Source organism: Mus musculus, chromosome 10 (genome assembly GCF_000001635.26).
Source record: "Mus musculus strain C57BL/6J chromosome 10, GRCm38.p6 C57BL/6J".
Taxonomy (NCBI): Eukaryota; Metazoa; Chordata; class Mammalia; order Rodentia; family Muridae; genus Mus; species Mus musculus.
In genome coordinates, this window is record NC_000076.6 from 77,370,740 (window position 1) to 77,385,738 (window position 14,999).

The 14,999-nt window shown below is 44.7% G+C and overlaps 1 protein-coding gene across 7 annotated transcripts in view; it reads right to left on the reverse strand.

The window, feature by feature from the left end:
• Adarb1 (adenosine deaminase, RNA-specific, B1) overlaps positions 1–14,999 on the reverse strand; it is a 127,566-nt gene that overhangs the window by 80,013 nt on the left and 32,554 nt on the right. The window lies entirely within an intron of this gene.

Sequence of the window (14,999 nt, forward strand, 5' to 3'; positions counted from 1 at the left end):
GTGTGTGTGAATGTGGGGGAGGGGCACATGCATACAGAGGCCAGAGGTCAACCTTGGGTATTATTCCTCAGACACCATCCACCTTGTTTTTTGAGATAGGATCTTTCATTGATTAGGCTAGGCTGGCTGGCCAGAGAGCCCAGGGTTTCTGCCTGTATTTGCGTCACATTGATTTTTTTAAAATGTAGTTTTGGGGATCAAACCTTCTTTAATAAGGAAAAAAAAAAAAAGGAGCTGGGCATGGTGGTGCATGCCTTTAATCCCAGCACTCAGGAGGCAGAGGCAGGCGGATTTCTGAGTTCGAGGCCAGCCTGGTCTACAGAGTGAGTTCCAGGACAACCAGTGCTATACAAAGAAACCCTGTCTCGAAAAACCAAAAAAAAAAAAAAAAAAAAAAAAAAAAGTGTATGAGTGTTTTGCCTGCATGTATGTATGTATGTACATATGTGCACCATATGCATACTCATAAGGAAGATTACCACTCTCCTCTCCAGGGTTATATGAATAAGTTACTTGCTTGCAGGGAGCAGGTTCCAGTGGTGTTGTTGCCTGGGAACTCCAATGGGGTAGCTTTCTAGAGTCATCCCTCATGCTGGATGGGCTTTTTGGTGATGTTGCTGCTCCAGTCATGTGTTTTACTATAAGCAACCCCAATAAGCGAACTGACACACCAAGTGAGACTTGAGGGGTTTCTTTGGTCAGTCATTGACTTATTTGGGGTGAACAGAAACAGATTCTCCCCCCAAAAGTCACACAGCAGATGTGGTTTTTACCACTTGCTGGTATCACTTTGGGTTTTTAAATCATTAAATAGAGACTATCAATAGAGAGGACATGTTAAACAGCTTAGTGTATCAACTGAGGATGTGGCCATTGCAAGGTATTGTTAAGTGAGAGGTTTTTTGTTGTAGCTATGAGAGAGAAAACAGCCAGGAGCAGTCAGTCCAGAGCAGAGAGAGAATTTGGAAGACTGAACAAGCCAGCAGACTAGGCCTGGTCAGGTTGGGAGGAGGAAGATGAAGAGAGAAGGCAAAAGACAGTGAGCTGCAGTAAGTTTACGGTGGGGGAGGAGGTGAGAAGAGCTAGGTACCTAGGATAGGTCCAGCATGCACTCTGGTATGCTAATTGGCACCATAGATAGCATTTGTCCATTTGCCAGTGATAAGGGAACTGGCTCTTTTGTCATGGGAGAAGGGGTACCACAATTTAGGGAAGTGGAGTTTCTTTTGGACCTGACATTTAGCAAACAGTACAATACAGCACAGAATAATGTGCTCTCATCCCTAAAGGATGGAACATACTGTGAGCAATGAATGGCTGGGTGCTATCATCATGGTGCAGACTCTGCATCTATTTGAGTCTAGACGGCACAGCCCACCATGCGCTGAGGCTGCACGATATGTGCATGTGGCAGTAACTCTGAGAGCTGTGATCAATTAACAAGCGATGACATCAAGCACAGAAGGAAATGACATAATGGAGAGCTGCAGCAAAGTGAGGTTCCTTGTGGCACAACACGGCATCCTGTTTCCTAGTAAACTTTCTCTGTCTGAATGGCAGAACACAGTCTGAACTAACAGTGAACGATAGTTAAACAAATACATAAACCCCAGTCAATGGTGTCCAGCCGTTACATGCTGTCCTTTTAGGCAATGGCAGCAGAGCAGGTCTGGATACACCTATACCACACACGCTTGAGCAGCAAGTACGTTATAGCATCACTACAACTACCGTGCAGCCAAGCAGTGGGGACTTTTCAGCTCTCATGGAATCTTAGGTTCTGCAATTATACCTATATAGATCGGCCACTGGACAAGATGTTGTTATCTGTGATTGACTACATTTGAAACCTTGCAAGTGGGGGATTTCTCACTGTGGAAATGGTTCTAGGAAGAAGGGAGAACTTCCTACAGGATGCACCCTGGTTTAAAGAGCAAATGGGTGTGATGGGGAAAATATCTTAAAAGAAACTCAGAAGAGCAGGACAGTTTCCCTAAAAGGCTCAGTCGTGGAGACAGAGGGAGACACCCTGGGGCAGAGCTACTCTGAGCACAGGTTTCAGGCCCTTTCCCAGGCTGGCCAGACAGAGAAAGGCCTGAGGCAAGGCCAATCTCAGTAACAACCCTGATGACAGGGATGCAGGAAAGAGCAGCTCTGTGGGCTCTAAGGGAAAGGGCCTCCGGGGTGCCTGCAGGCTGCTCACACAGGCTAGCTGGAGTGGCAGAAGCTGCTGAGGTTAAAAGGAAGACTGGGGGTTAAAACAGCAAAGCATGAATGCTAAGGATGATGAACAAGAGGGCTTGTAGCTGGGTATAAGATAACCAAACTAGAGCAATTACGTGGGGCTCAGAGCCAAGGATAGCAAGAGAACAAATGTAAGGCATTATTATCCCTCCATTCTAATGTAGCTAATTGTAGCAGACTGAACTGGAAGCAAGGATAGTCTTCTAATGTGAAGCTTCTACCTAGAAGACCACCTCGCAGATAAAGAGCTAAATATGAATCAAGAAAAACTGCAGCTAGGGCTTAGTGGTGGTGGTAGAATAAATCCACCATAGCAGAGCGCAACCTCCCCAGGTAAATGAGAGAACAGAGAGAATTTAATATAACTAACAGTTCTAGAGACACCTGCAGGTAAGAGGGTGGTTAACACTAACCCACTAACAGCTAGTAGTCAAGTTGACAACTAACAGAACTACAAGTCAGATGGAGAGAGGGGTTCTTAACAGTGCACAATCATCTGCTTGGTTGGGCCGGGAGGACATGCACGAATCATGGGGGTCTGCCATTGGCTTGGTCCACGACGGCCCAGAGAGAGACAATCTCACAGCAATTGCCTCAGCCTATGTCCAGTTTCTGCCATATCCCCATAAACAACATGGACAAGAAACTAAGCAGGTTTTCCCTCTCTTATAAGTCCCTCCTATTCTCGGAAGTTTTCCTTATTTTTCTTTAAATTACTACTTTTTTTCAGTTTGACACTTTTCTATAAAGCTTACTAAAGCTGGCTTCTGTTTTGCATATGGCCAGAACAGTTGTCTTTAATTTTCACTAATGTGAGAGAATGAACTTGGAGCAAGTGTTTCAGGTTGATCTTTGATGACGGTTCAGCTTCTCACACCTTAGGACCCTGGGTCGAGCACAAGTGAGCCAAACAGATTCCAACAAGATAAGACAAGCTCAAATAAATAGATGATCCTGTCACTGACCCTGACAACTTTTCTCCTGGGGACAGTGACAGATACAGTAGATGGTATCTTTCCCCACTGCCTGCCTTTGCAAGGTGGTAGGAGAGAACAAAGCCTCAATTCTGCTAGGCAAGTGTCCTGCCTCCCAAAGCAGTCACTGGTGGCATTTTAACTGCCACCCCCCCAAGGTACTTATATTCTTAGCACTGCATGACCCAACCTCATACAAGAACTTGGCCTCTACCTATGAAAAATGTAGTGTTTAGTTTTACTGCAAGAATCCTTCCCCTGAGAAGATGTTAACAATGTTACTTCCTCCTCCTGAGGTTCCGTGAACAATCAAAGAACAATTCCACCAAATTTTAATCTGGGGAATCAATGAGATTATTGAGCTTGCCTACACAGAGCACAGTGATCCCAAGGCTGCCTTACTGGAAAGCTCCCGTCCAGCATGGAGGAAGTTTTCCCCAGAACCACAAACTCGGAGTCTCCTGTTACTTTCCCTAAGTCTACAACCTCCTAAAACCCTGAGGCTATGTACAATATGGGAAGAACTGTATATAAATGGCTACAAAGAGCACATGGACTCTCCTTGGAGCGCCCAATGACTCTTCCCCCAATCCTCTCCATCTTGGAAGAACACCCACAGTCAGCAGGCGAAACGGAGATGGCTGCCTGCAAACAGGGCAGGCACGGCTGATCTGATGAGAGATGACAGCAGTTCTGCTTAAGGAGAACACCCTTTGGCAGTTCCTTAGGTAAAGAGGATGATAAAGATGAAACACACTGATAAACAAATGAGTACCTCTTAAGCTTCTAGCCTTGCAAGAACAAACAACCCAGCCCCCTTTAAATGGTAAGTAGCTGTCCCTAATACTTACCTGGCAGATGCTATTGGGCTCACAAACACACAACCACATGGTATGGAACCAGGATCCACACTACTGGATTTTAGAACAGATGAATGCTCTGCACATGTCACAGATGAGAGTGAAAACGCCAACAACTTCTGAAAAATTATTACTGTATAATTAATAAAAGTTTAAAAAGATGTCTAGCTTACAAAATTTATATGGTAGACATGTAAAATTCAAAAGCCAAAGTATGAAAGGAGGGAAAATGTACACAGAAGGAAGTCAGGAGTCTGACTGCTGGCATGAGACAGTATCTATAAACAGATGGTGATTTCTAACTGTGCTTCTTATTCTGGGTTCTCTGGAGGGCATGAGTCAACCAGAAGCAACACAAATACTGTCAATTACTGTGACCATCCAGTGCCAAGAAGAATCTACCAAAGTTCAAGACTCTGCTGGTCCCATGCCGTGAGGATCCTACATAGAGGACAGGCCCTTGTATCTTCACTAGGGCTGAAGTGGGTCACCTCCCTTTGAACACCAAGAAATGAGATCAAATATCCCAAACTCTCTGTTTATACACATCTGAGATGAAGAGGCAGTCTAATTCAAGGACGGTGTGTACAGCTATTTCTAATCCAAACACTGCCTGGATGGAGGAGGGGCTTATTAGATCAGGAATCTAAGGGTATTTAGGCAGCTCAAAGAGGTGTAAGAGTCACAGGGCCTTTCCTCATGGTGATGCAGTGAACTACTGCTGGAGAAAGAAGACTTCCATTGGAGTTGTCTACAAGTTGCCCACACAGCTCTAGGAATACTGGCTCTCACTCAGGTGGGCTTCTTGGTGATACAGCTTGCTACCTCTGAGTCACCCGCACTCCTGCAAGTAACCCCTCTCCCACGCTCTTGTGAGTAACCTCAATAAATGCACTAGTTCACCAGGCTAGACTTGATTGAAATCTTTTCCTTCCTTCCTTCCTTCCTTCCTTCCTTCCTTCCTTCCTTCCTTCCTTCCTTCCTTCCTTCCTTCCCTCCCTCCTTTCCTTCCTTCCTCTTTCTTTCCTTTCTCCTTTCTTCCTTCCTTTCTTTCTTTCTTTCTTTCTTTCTTTCTTTCTTTCTTTCTTCCCCCTCTCTTCTTCCTCCTCCTTCTCCTCCTCCTCCTCTTGGTGTGTCACCAGTGCCTTATCTGTAGTGAATAGACATTTATTCATGTCTTCCCAGGAAAAATCACCCAACAGCTTTCCATCAGACATTTGGTCATCCTAAGACTTCCTGGGCCTTTAAAAGGCAAGGGGCCACACAAAGCTAGCTTGTGAGGAGATAAGTGAGCTTGGGAAATGTGCCCCCAGAAAAGTACACTGTTTTTTGTCTCTGGTGATCTAAATTACAGCACACTGACTCACTCTCCCAGACAACTAGCACACTGGTCTCAGCACAGGACAGAATGACCCTCATGCTCAGAACTGAAAGCTGGCCTGTTTGAGAACCCAGCTCTTCAGCTTGCTGGCCTTGAGCCCTTATTTTAACCCACAGCCTCTGGAGCCTTCTCCTGCGGGAGAGATTAGCAGTGGTGCCTACCACAAGAGCTACACAGTGTGGGTAGATGACCCAAGTGGAGCTCTGTAGAACCCCTACTCAGAGCAAATGCTCAGCAAGTGCCAGCTATCCCTGGGAAGAGGACAACTTCAACACCACTAATGACAAACTATTAAGCACAAAGCCTAGAAATATTCCTGATCATCCAGTTAGGTGAAGTTGAAGAGCTTTACCCTTGTTTTAGTACAACCAAGCTTTAAAACCCATACTAGTGCCAGAGAGCTGTCTGAGTGGTGAGAGCTCTGGCTGTTCTTGTAGATGACCCCATTATGTGTTCAGTTCCTAGCACCCATATGGTAGTTCATAACCATCTATAACTCTAGTTCCAAGGGGTCTGATGCCCTCTTCTGGGCTCCCTGGGCAGACAAGTGGTACACAGACTTGTATACAGACAAAACACCCATACACATAAGATAAAAACAAAACCACCCAGCCCAAGCCTCACTTCCTGTGTATATTACAATCACAAACCTACTGCCTGGAAGGCAGGCAGACTGTTGTCCCTCTGCTCCAGTGCCCCTGTGGTGTTACACAGACGTTAGGCCACAGACATACCTGACCTCTCAGTGTTCCTTGACTTAGGATGAAATTGCTTTAGTTAGTAGTATTAAGAATGCTTTAAGTCAACTGAGTGTTAGCTTCCTATGTGGCATTCGTGACAGGGGATTACTGACACAGTAGAAGTCAACTTCAACTTTCAAGCTGAAATCTGAGAAATGTAAGCAGCAGCCAAGCTGTAACTGACCTTCCCACTTGCTGGGGACAGGATCAGGAGGGTGAAGCTGGGCTAACTCAGCATGAAAGGGCCTCAAACAGGGACACATACTGGGGAAGCTCAAGGATACAGGGTAGGAGCATGGCCCACTCAAGGATACAGGGTAGGATCATGGTCCACTCAAGGATACAGGGTAGGAGCATGGCCCATTCAAGGATACAGGGTAGGAGCATGGGCCATTCAAGGATACAGGGTAGGAGCATGGCCCACTCAAGGATACAGGGTAGGAGCATGGCCCATTCAAGGATACAGGGTAGGAGCATGGCCCATTCAAGGATACAGGGTAGGAGCATGGCCCACTCAAGGATACAGGGTAGGAGCATGGCCCATTCAAGGATACAGGGTAGGAGCATGGCCCATTCAAGGATACAGGGTAGGAGCATGGCCCACTCAAGGATACAGGGTAGGAACATGGCCCACTCAGGGATACAGGGTAGGAGCATGGCCCACTCAAGGATACAGGGTAGGAGCATGGCCCACTCAAGCCCAGAACCTCTGTTACGTTCAGCTGTCAGGCAACTTGCTAGTCATTCCCAAAGAGAAGCTCCCAGATACTTCTTCAGAACCTTTTCAAAAGCAGACAAAGTTATAAATAAGGTAAAAGTTACCATTTTACAAAGTAGTATTAGATTTACTAACATATTTCATCTTCAGATAACCCAAAAGAAGACATTCAAGCAAAGAAGGTAGACTTCAAAGCAGAGTGAACCATATAGGCACCTTCATCCAACTGTGGCCTTCTTCCCACCACCACAGGACCACACATGCACCTCCTAGCTGCATTCCAGATACACGTGGCACACAACTCACAATGCATTCTTTGTCCCCCCTCAGGACACTCTTGGCCTTTGTGACCTTAACTTGAGATCATGACCTAACTTAACCAGGACTCAAGGGTCACACATGTCAATATTGGGGTAATTATTAATGCAAGGCTCTTTCACTATCAACCATGTTTAAGCAACATATCTCATGGTCTCTTGCTTTATGAGGTTTAATTGCCCAAACTGTACATTAAGAATCCATACTCAACAGGAGGAGTGAATAAAAGCTATCTGGTCGAACAGAAAGACTCATCTAGCAGTCTGAATGAGTTGCTGCAAAAGCAGCAACGCCAATGTGCCTCACCACTCAGTGCTGAGCAGTAGGAACAAAAATACGGAGATTTTAAAGGCAGTGAAACTACTCTCCACAAGACAATAAAGATGGACACACGTCATCACATACTGTCCAGCCCACAGAATCTCTAATACCAAGAGAGGACTCTGATGTAAATGCAGGTGGTGATGATGTAATAGTGTGCTTCATCAACTGCAAGAAACTGTAGCAAACAAGCTTTCCTTCAGTTTCTACCATTAAACTATCAGAGCATGCTTCTAACACCACGATGTAGAGAGGGTCCCACCCGAGAGCAATCAACTATGTCAGTATGCCTATTACTTCAGTTCTAACACAATCTACAGGGCAGACCACCAGATACCACAGATCACCCATTCAGTTCACAAGATGGCCCCTTTGATGTCAGATCCAGCTTCCATGTTGGTCTGTCCATTCTCAAGACCTCATTCTCAGGTGTGACTGTGTGTTTGAGAGGCCCACAGAACATGGAGAAGAGACTTAATCACATGACTGGCTTACAAGGGTCTACATGAAGAGATGCACTATGTAATAAGGGATGCTCTTGTGCTCCTCCATCCTCCCCAGATACCACCCTTGGGAGCCCTAATGCACTCCCAACTCTATCCTTAGGCTTTCTGGAACCTTCCTAGCATAGGCATGACCTGTAAGTAGCCTAGTAAGAACCCAGCAGGCCCTCTGTTCCAGTGATCCAGTCTTCTTTATTTCAAAAAGAAATAAAGGACTCCCCTGCCTCATGACCTGCAGAAGATGAAAATACACCAGAAAATTTAACTACGGACTCCAAAACTTAGGGAAGATGAGTCTGATGGTCCACCCTAGGGAAGGGAAACTATTAGGGAGTAATGAATCAGGAGGTATAGGCCAAAAAAAGTGTACAGATATAGACTACAATAACAGGTATATACATGATTATTATGTATGATATATTAAATAAATATCAGCATATGACATCTATGTATCGTCCAGTGGAGTGTGGGCAGTAGAGGAGATTCGACGTGTTGGGTACAAAGAGATACGTAGAGACTGTTGTGTTCTGAATGTGAGACATCTTCTATGAGCTCCTGTGTGTGAACACATGGTCCACAGCTGGAAGCACTGTTTGGAAGGCTGTGGTACTTTTAGGAGGTGGAGGAGGTGAGTCACCAGGAGCAGGTTTTATGGTCCAGCCTCACTCCTGTACTTCTCTTCTTCCTGTTGGAGATGCAGTGGATCCAGTCACCTCCTCACTGTCCTGACAGAGTGTATCCTGAACTACAGACCAAAATAAAACTCTTCCCTCTCTAAATTGGTTCTTGTCAGGTATTTGCTCACAGCAACAATTCTTCTGTGGAAACTTAAAACTGCTCTAAAAAAATAAACTTTATAGCAAAGTTACAGACAGACAGAAACAGGGCTATAAAGATGGTTGAGATGCTAAAATGCTTGCTATGCAAGCATGAGGCCTTGAGTTTGATCCCCAAGAACACACACAAAGCAGCAGACACAGTGCTGCTACCTGCAATCCCAGTGCTGGAGAGGAGTCTGCAGAATCTCCGGGTCACTCTAGCTGAGTGGGCACACTTCCAGTTTATGGAGAGACCCTGCCTCAAGAAATAAGGTGGAAGTGACTATGGAAGATAGCTGATGTCTATCTCTAAACAAGCACACAGACAGACAGGCACACAGACTGATAGGTAGACAGGCAGGCGGGCAGGCAGAAGAAGCTATAGACCAATGTCAGGGTCTGGTGTGCCCTGGCAGGGCCAGCCAACAGTCTGATGGAGACTCTGGGGTCAGGACTTGGCCTGGGTGGAGGTAAATACACAAGTTTGCTCTCTGGTGCTTAACTAAAAGGCAAACTAAGGCCCATGCACATTCCTGTGTATGTGGTGCTTCCCAGCAATGAAGGTGAACCAGCAACTGTTTCAAACCACTGCTGATAGGGAACTTAAAGTGGGAGAGCAAGAGAAGGAAGGAACCCCAGACACAACTCATTGTCTCTTGGGAGGGATACAAGACGGAGCTAGGCGTCCTGATGACATTAGCCACTGCTGATGGGAATCTTAAAGTGGGAAAGCAAGAAGGAGGAAGGAGCCCCAGACACAGGTCATTGTCTCTTAGGATACAAGACGGAGCTAGGCGTCCTGATGACATTAGCACACGCTCATGAAACACAGACTCCCAGAGCACAAACACTCAGGGGACATACGAGGGTGGGAGGGCATGTGCTTATGAGAGGCAGGAGTCAGACAGTCATGGATCTGTAAGAACAAGGACTGGGACAGAAGTAGTCTGAGTGACTCGAGGAAGCAGTATGGGAATCTTTCTTCTCCCAACACGCTCCATGATATTTGATTTACAAGACAAAATGACCAAAACCACTAAATACAGCTCTTCTTCAAATCCTAGAACCTCCAAAGGGTGTGGTATGTGCTTGAATAAGTTAGGAGTCTTTCGCAAACTGCCATCATGAACCGTATAATCCCCCGGGAATTAAAACTTTCAGTCAGTAGCAGTTATTTGGTTCAACTCCCAAGAGGAATAAGCAAACAAACAAGAGAGAAAGTGAGCGAATCCTGCCAAGGCTACCACCAGCAGGTCCTTACAAGCACTGCACCCAGCCCTCTCTGGAACCTGCCTGAGGCCTGGAAAACAAGTTCCTTTGCCTTTCCAAACTAGCTGGAAACAAGGAAACCAGAATTCCATCACAGGATAAGCAGTAACGTCTTCAGGCTTGTTTCATGGGGCCACTAGCCAGTCAGGCTGCCATTTAGCTGACGCCAGCTTCTCTGTCCAGACTGCACAACCAGGAAGCCATCAGTACACAGGAAGGAATCTTACATTTTCTTTTCAAAGTTTGGAAGTAAAAATACACGTAAAACAAACTAATTTGAGGTTTTTCTTTCCACTCCAGCTCACAAAGCAGAAGGTTAGGCTAATAAAGGAAGTCCGAGCTTTCTGGAAGAGCAGACACATGCTCACAGTGACTTCTGACTGACAGAGAGCTTTCTGTGGAATGTGTGAGGAGAGGGAAGGAGGGAGGCAACCTCCTCACCCAGAGCTGAATGCATCAGTGGAATTGTCTATTGGTAGAATTACAAAGGAAAATTTCAGGAGCAAATTGTTGCTTAAACCCAGTTCAGTGGCTTTTCTGCCAACTCCAACCTAATCAACTGAGAAGCATGTCAAACACTGGACTTAATCCCAAACCCGGGGAAACCAAAGTGTACTAACAGCTGAAAGACTGTATTAGCCTTCTTGCCAGGAGGGTGGGCCACACCCAAGTAAGTCTCTATCTAGAGGAGCCAGAATATAATAGGTGTGCAAGCCACAGAGCAGCTTCTGGGGGACACGTAATGATGAATCCTATAGACAGGTGTGGTGACACAAGCCTGTATCAGAACCTGGAAAAGAGGGAGGCTCACTGTCGGTTTGAGGCTAGCCTGAACAACAACAGTAAGTTCTAAGTCATCCTGAGTTACAGAGTGAGAGGCTGCCTCAAGAAAGGAGAGAAAATGTGACTCTTACAATCCGGCAATGCTGCAAAAATCTAGGAACAACAAAAACAAAAAAGCATTTTTGCACAAATGACAACAAATGTTGAGAATTTGAGGAAAGAGAAATCTTAATCTATTGCTGATGGGAGTATTAACTAATGCAGCCAATATGGAAATCAGTATGGAGATTTCTCAGAAAAGAAAAAAAATAGAATTATCATATGACCCAGATATACCACTGCTGGATATTTACCCAAAGGGCTCTAATCAACATATTCAAGAAATACTTGCACTTCAATGTTTATTGAAATACTCACAACAGTTAAATTATGAAATAACGTAGCTGTCCATCAACAGAGAAAGTTTAAAAATGGGACACACACACAATGGAATTTTAGCTGTGAAATAAAATTTTCAGGAAAATGAATGGACTTGGTGTTATTAATCGAAGTAATCCTAACTTAGAAAGGCAAATATCAGGTCAGGACTGAAGCAAAGGCTCAGAGATTAAGAGCACTTTGTGTGCCTGTAGAGGAGCCTGGTTCAATTGCTAGGATTCACATAGTGGCTCGTAGCCGTCCATTTCCAGGGGATCCAGCACACTCTTCCTAACTCCACAGGCAGCAGGTACACATGTGGAGCACCTACATACATGCAGGTAAAACACGCAGACATATAAAGACACCACATGTGTTCTCTCTCATACACATGAAGGTGTGAGTGTGGGCAAAGGTCATAAAGCTAGAAAGGGGACTATGAGACAGCAAAAGGTTGTAAGGGAGTGGGGCAAAGGGTACAGAATACACATTCCTTAAAAGGGAAAAAGGGATGAGTAGGGGTGTAAGGCTCAAACAGGAAAGCACAGAGAGATGGAACAGAGGAAAGGGTATTCTATAAATCAAGGAAATGTTTAGGACACATAAATGAAAGAATTCATGACATGAATTAGCAATAGTCAGAAGATATGAGTATACATGTGCATGGTCATACTAAGACACCACAATGCAGACAAGCAATTCATGCATGTACTCTGGCATGCACATCCACTCAGGCACATGGTCTAGCCATAGCTCTGCTACAGCAGGAGCTGTGCAGTTTTTGGCAAAATGACCCAGCTTTTTGCTTCTTGTTCAAACAAGAGCAGAACCTGAACAATGCCCACTTCCCTGGCATATTTACAAGATGCTAACAGGTCACAGAACCTCTGGTGTCTTGACGAGGCGCACAACCACCCAGCCTTTCCAGATGCAACAGTACCCGTCTAACTGACTCTACACCTAAGCTTTGAGCATCACAAAGCCTGTAACAACAGCACTGCCTTAAGGAAAAGGTTGCAGAGTAGAAACAGAATCTTTAACTCCAAGTTTAGGAATGAGGCATAGGAGTCGGAGCAAAGAAGAGACAAACAAGAATCATCCAGGGCAGGGTAAGCAGTAAGCAAGGAAGGCAGAGAAGCATCTGGCAGCAGCTTGTGCGTTCCCACAATCGGTACCCACGTGCTAAGCCATTCAAGGACACTGTATAGATGCTGTTGCTCTGGTTACGTAGTCCATTTCAAAGCATACTTAACAGAAAACTCAAAGGTAAACCTCACAAATACCTACACTTCCTTCTCATTCTCGAATCACTCCAGTAAAGTGCCTACGTTATTTGATGATGTCCTTATCGGTGAATTAGCCAAGTACACGCTTCAGAACACTTGCCAACCCGACATGTGAGAAGCGGTATTCTAGTGAAGTTCCCGAGACATTTTTATGTATGCGTGCATTAATTACTTTTTTCTGTGCCCTGATAAAAAGCAGCTTAAGGAAGGAATCCTTTATTTCAGCTCATAGTTTGTGAAGGCAGAGAAGGCTAGTGGAAAGCAGAGCTCTAGCTGTGGCTGGTTACACTGTCTATAATCAGAAGAACACAGAGACTACTGCTGCCTCTTGGCTGGCTTCCTTTTTCCCATCTTAATATGAGATCCCAGGTGCAGGATCTCAATTCAGTGTGGGTCTTCCCTCCTCAGTTAAAGTTCTCTGGGAACACGCTCCCAGACACTCCCGAAGGGGCAACTCTTAGGTGATTCAAATCCAGACAAGTTGGCAATGAAGACTGACCATAAAAGCATACCTGCATGTGTATGTTGTCTCATCGTGTAACAGCATGCTTGCATGTGTGTGCTGTCTTGTCATGTAACAGCATGCTTGCATGCGTGTGTTGACTCATTGTGAAACAGCATGCTTGCATGCGTGTGTTGACTCATTGTAAAACAGCATGCTTGCATGCGTGTGCTGTCTCATTGTGTAATAGCATGCTTGCATGTGTGTGCTGTCTCGTCATGTAACAGCATGCCTGCACGTGTATGCTGTCTTGTCATGTAACAGCATGCTTGCGTGCTTGTGCTGTCTTGCTATGTAACAACATGCTTGCAAGCGTCTGCTATCTTGTTGTGTAACTGCATGCCTGTATGCATATGCTGTTTCATCATGTAACAGCATGCTTACATGTGTGTGCTGTCTGTCCTGCCTTTTGTCTATTCTTACAGGGTTTTGATTTTTTTCACCTTTGATTTAAAAAGCAGACAGAAATTTCTGATGCAACATCTTTATTGTACTCAAACTCACCCATCTTTCATTTTGTTGAACCTAAATTGAGTTATACTTTTGAAAAGACTTTCTTTCCTATTTGCCCATGTTTCCATTTAACACTGCCTACTTTCTTTCTTTCTTTTAAACACTTCACTCTCTGAACCATTCTGAGCTGCTTCTGGTCTGTAGTATTATTAAATAAATCTATGGTGGGTGGTTGTGTCAAAAGAATGAATTAAGTCCATCCTTGGCCCAGCAAGGTGAGGTATTCATTTTTTATCTGCTAGATTCCCATCTGCATTTGGGCATATGATGAATTTATTTAACTCACGTGGACATGAACACACTCCACAACACTTCTAGCAGGCTTCTCTGAACAGCACTATAGCTTGATGGATGGAGTTTTCCCCTGGTGCGCTCATCAAGGGTTTACTAACACAATAGAGGATGGCTATGGTATCACCAGGACATGTATTCTAGAGAATCACTGTTAAAGATGCTACCTAATGCTGAGCTGATTTTGGCATGTAGTATGTGGGTGTCTGCTCTCCGGCAGCTGGGTGTGTGTGTGTGTAGGGCAGTCATCTATTCTGAGCTCCTTTTCTCTTGAGTTTTTTTTTTTTCCTCTAAAACTGTTTAACTTTCTTTTCAATTTTGAAATCAATTGCATGCATCACCTATCCCCTTTCCCACAAAACAAACTATAAAAAAAAAAAAACGAAAACCAAAAATAATATTACTCTTGGTAACTCAGTGGGTATAGTGCTTACCTAGCACGACTGAAGCCCCAGCATCACATGGTGGGGAAAGCCTATAATCCCAGCACTATGGAGGCAGAAGCAAGACCAGGAGCTCAAGGTCATCCTCGGCTACTGGGTGTAAGTCCTCATCACGAAAACAAAAACAACAACAACAACAACAACAACAAAAAACCCCACCAAGCACTTTTATTAAGATGGACATATTTGGGGTCTGGTTAATTTTGCTATGTGATGGTTTTTATTTGCAAGTTCTTAATATAAAAAAGTAAAATCTTGTTTGTTTGTTTGTTTGTTTGTTTGTTGTTTTTGAGACACAGTTTCTCTGTGTAGCCCTGGCAATCTTGGAACTTGCTCTGTAGACAGGACTGACCTGGAACTCAGAGATCCACTTGCCTCTGCCTTCTGAGTGCTGGGATTAAAGGTGTGTGCTGCCACTGCCTGGCCAAAGTTTCTTTTTTTAAAACACCAAATTACTTAGATACTATCAACTGAGAATGGATATCCTGCTGATGCGGAAATGCTCCAACCAGGAACGGGGCAGCCTCTCTGCCATTCCTTGTGTCCTTTGAAAAGTTTCTGTTCTAAGAGCTTTGCCTTTATTACTGGCTTTGTCGATGCAGTTGTCTCTTATACAAC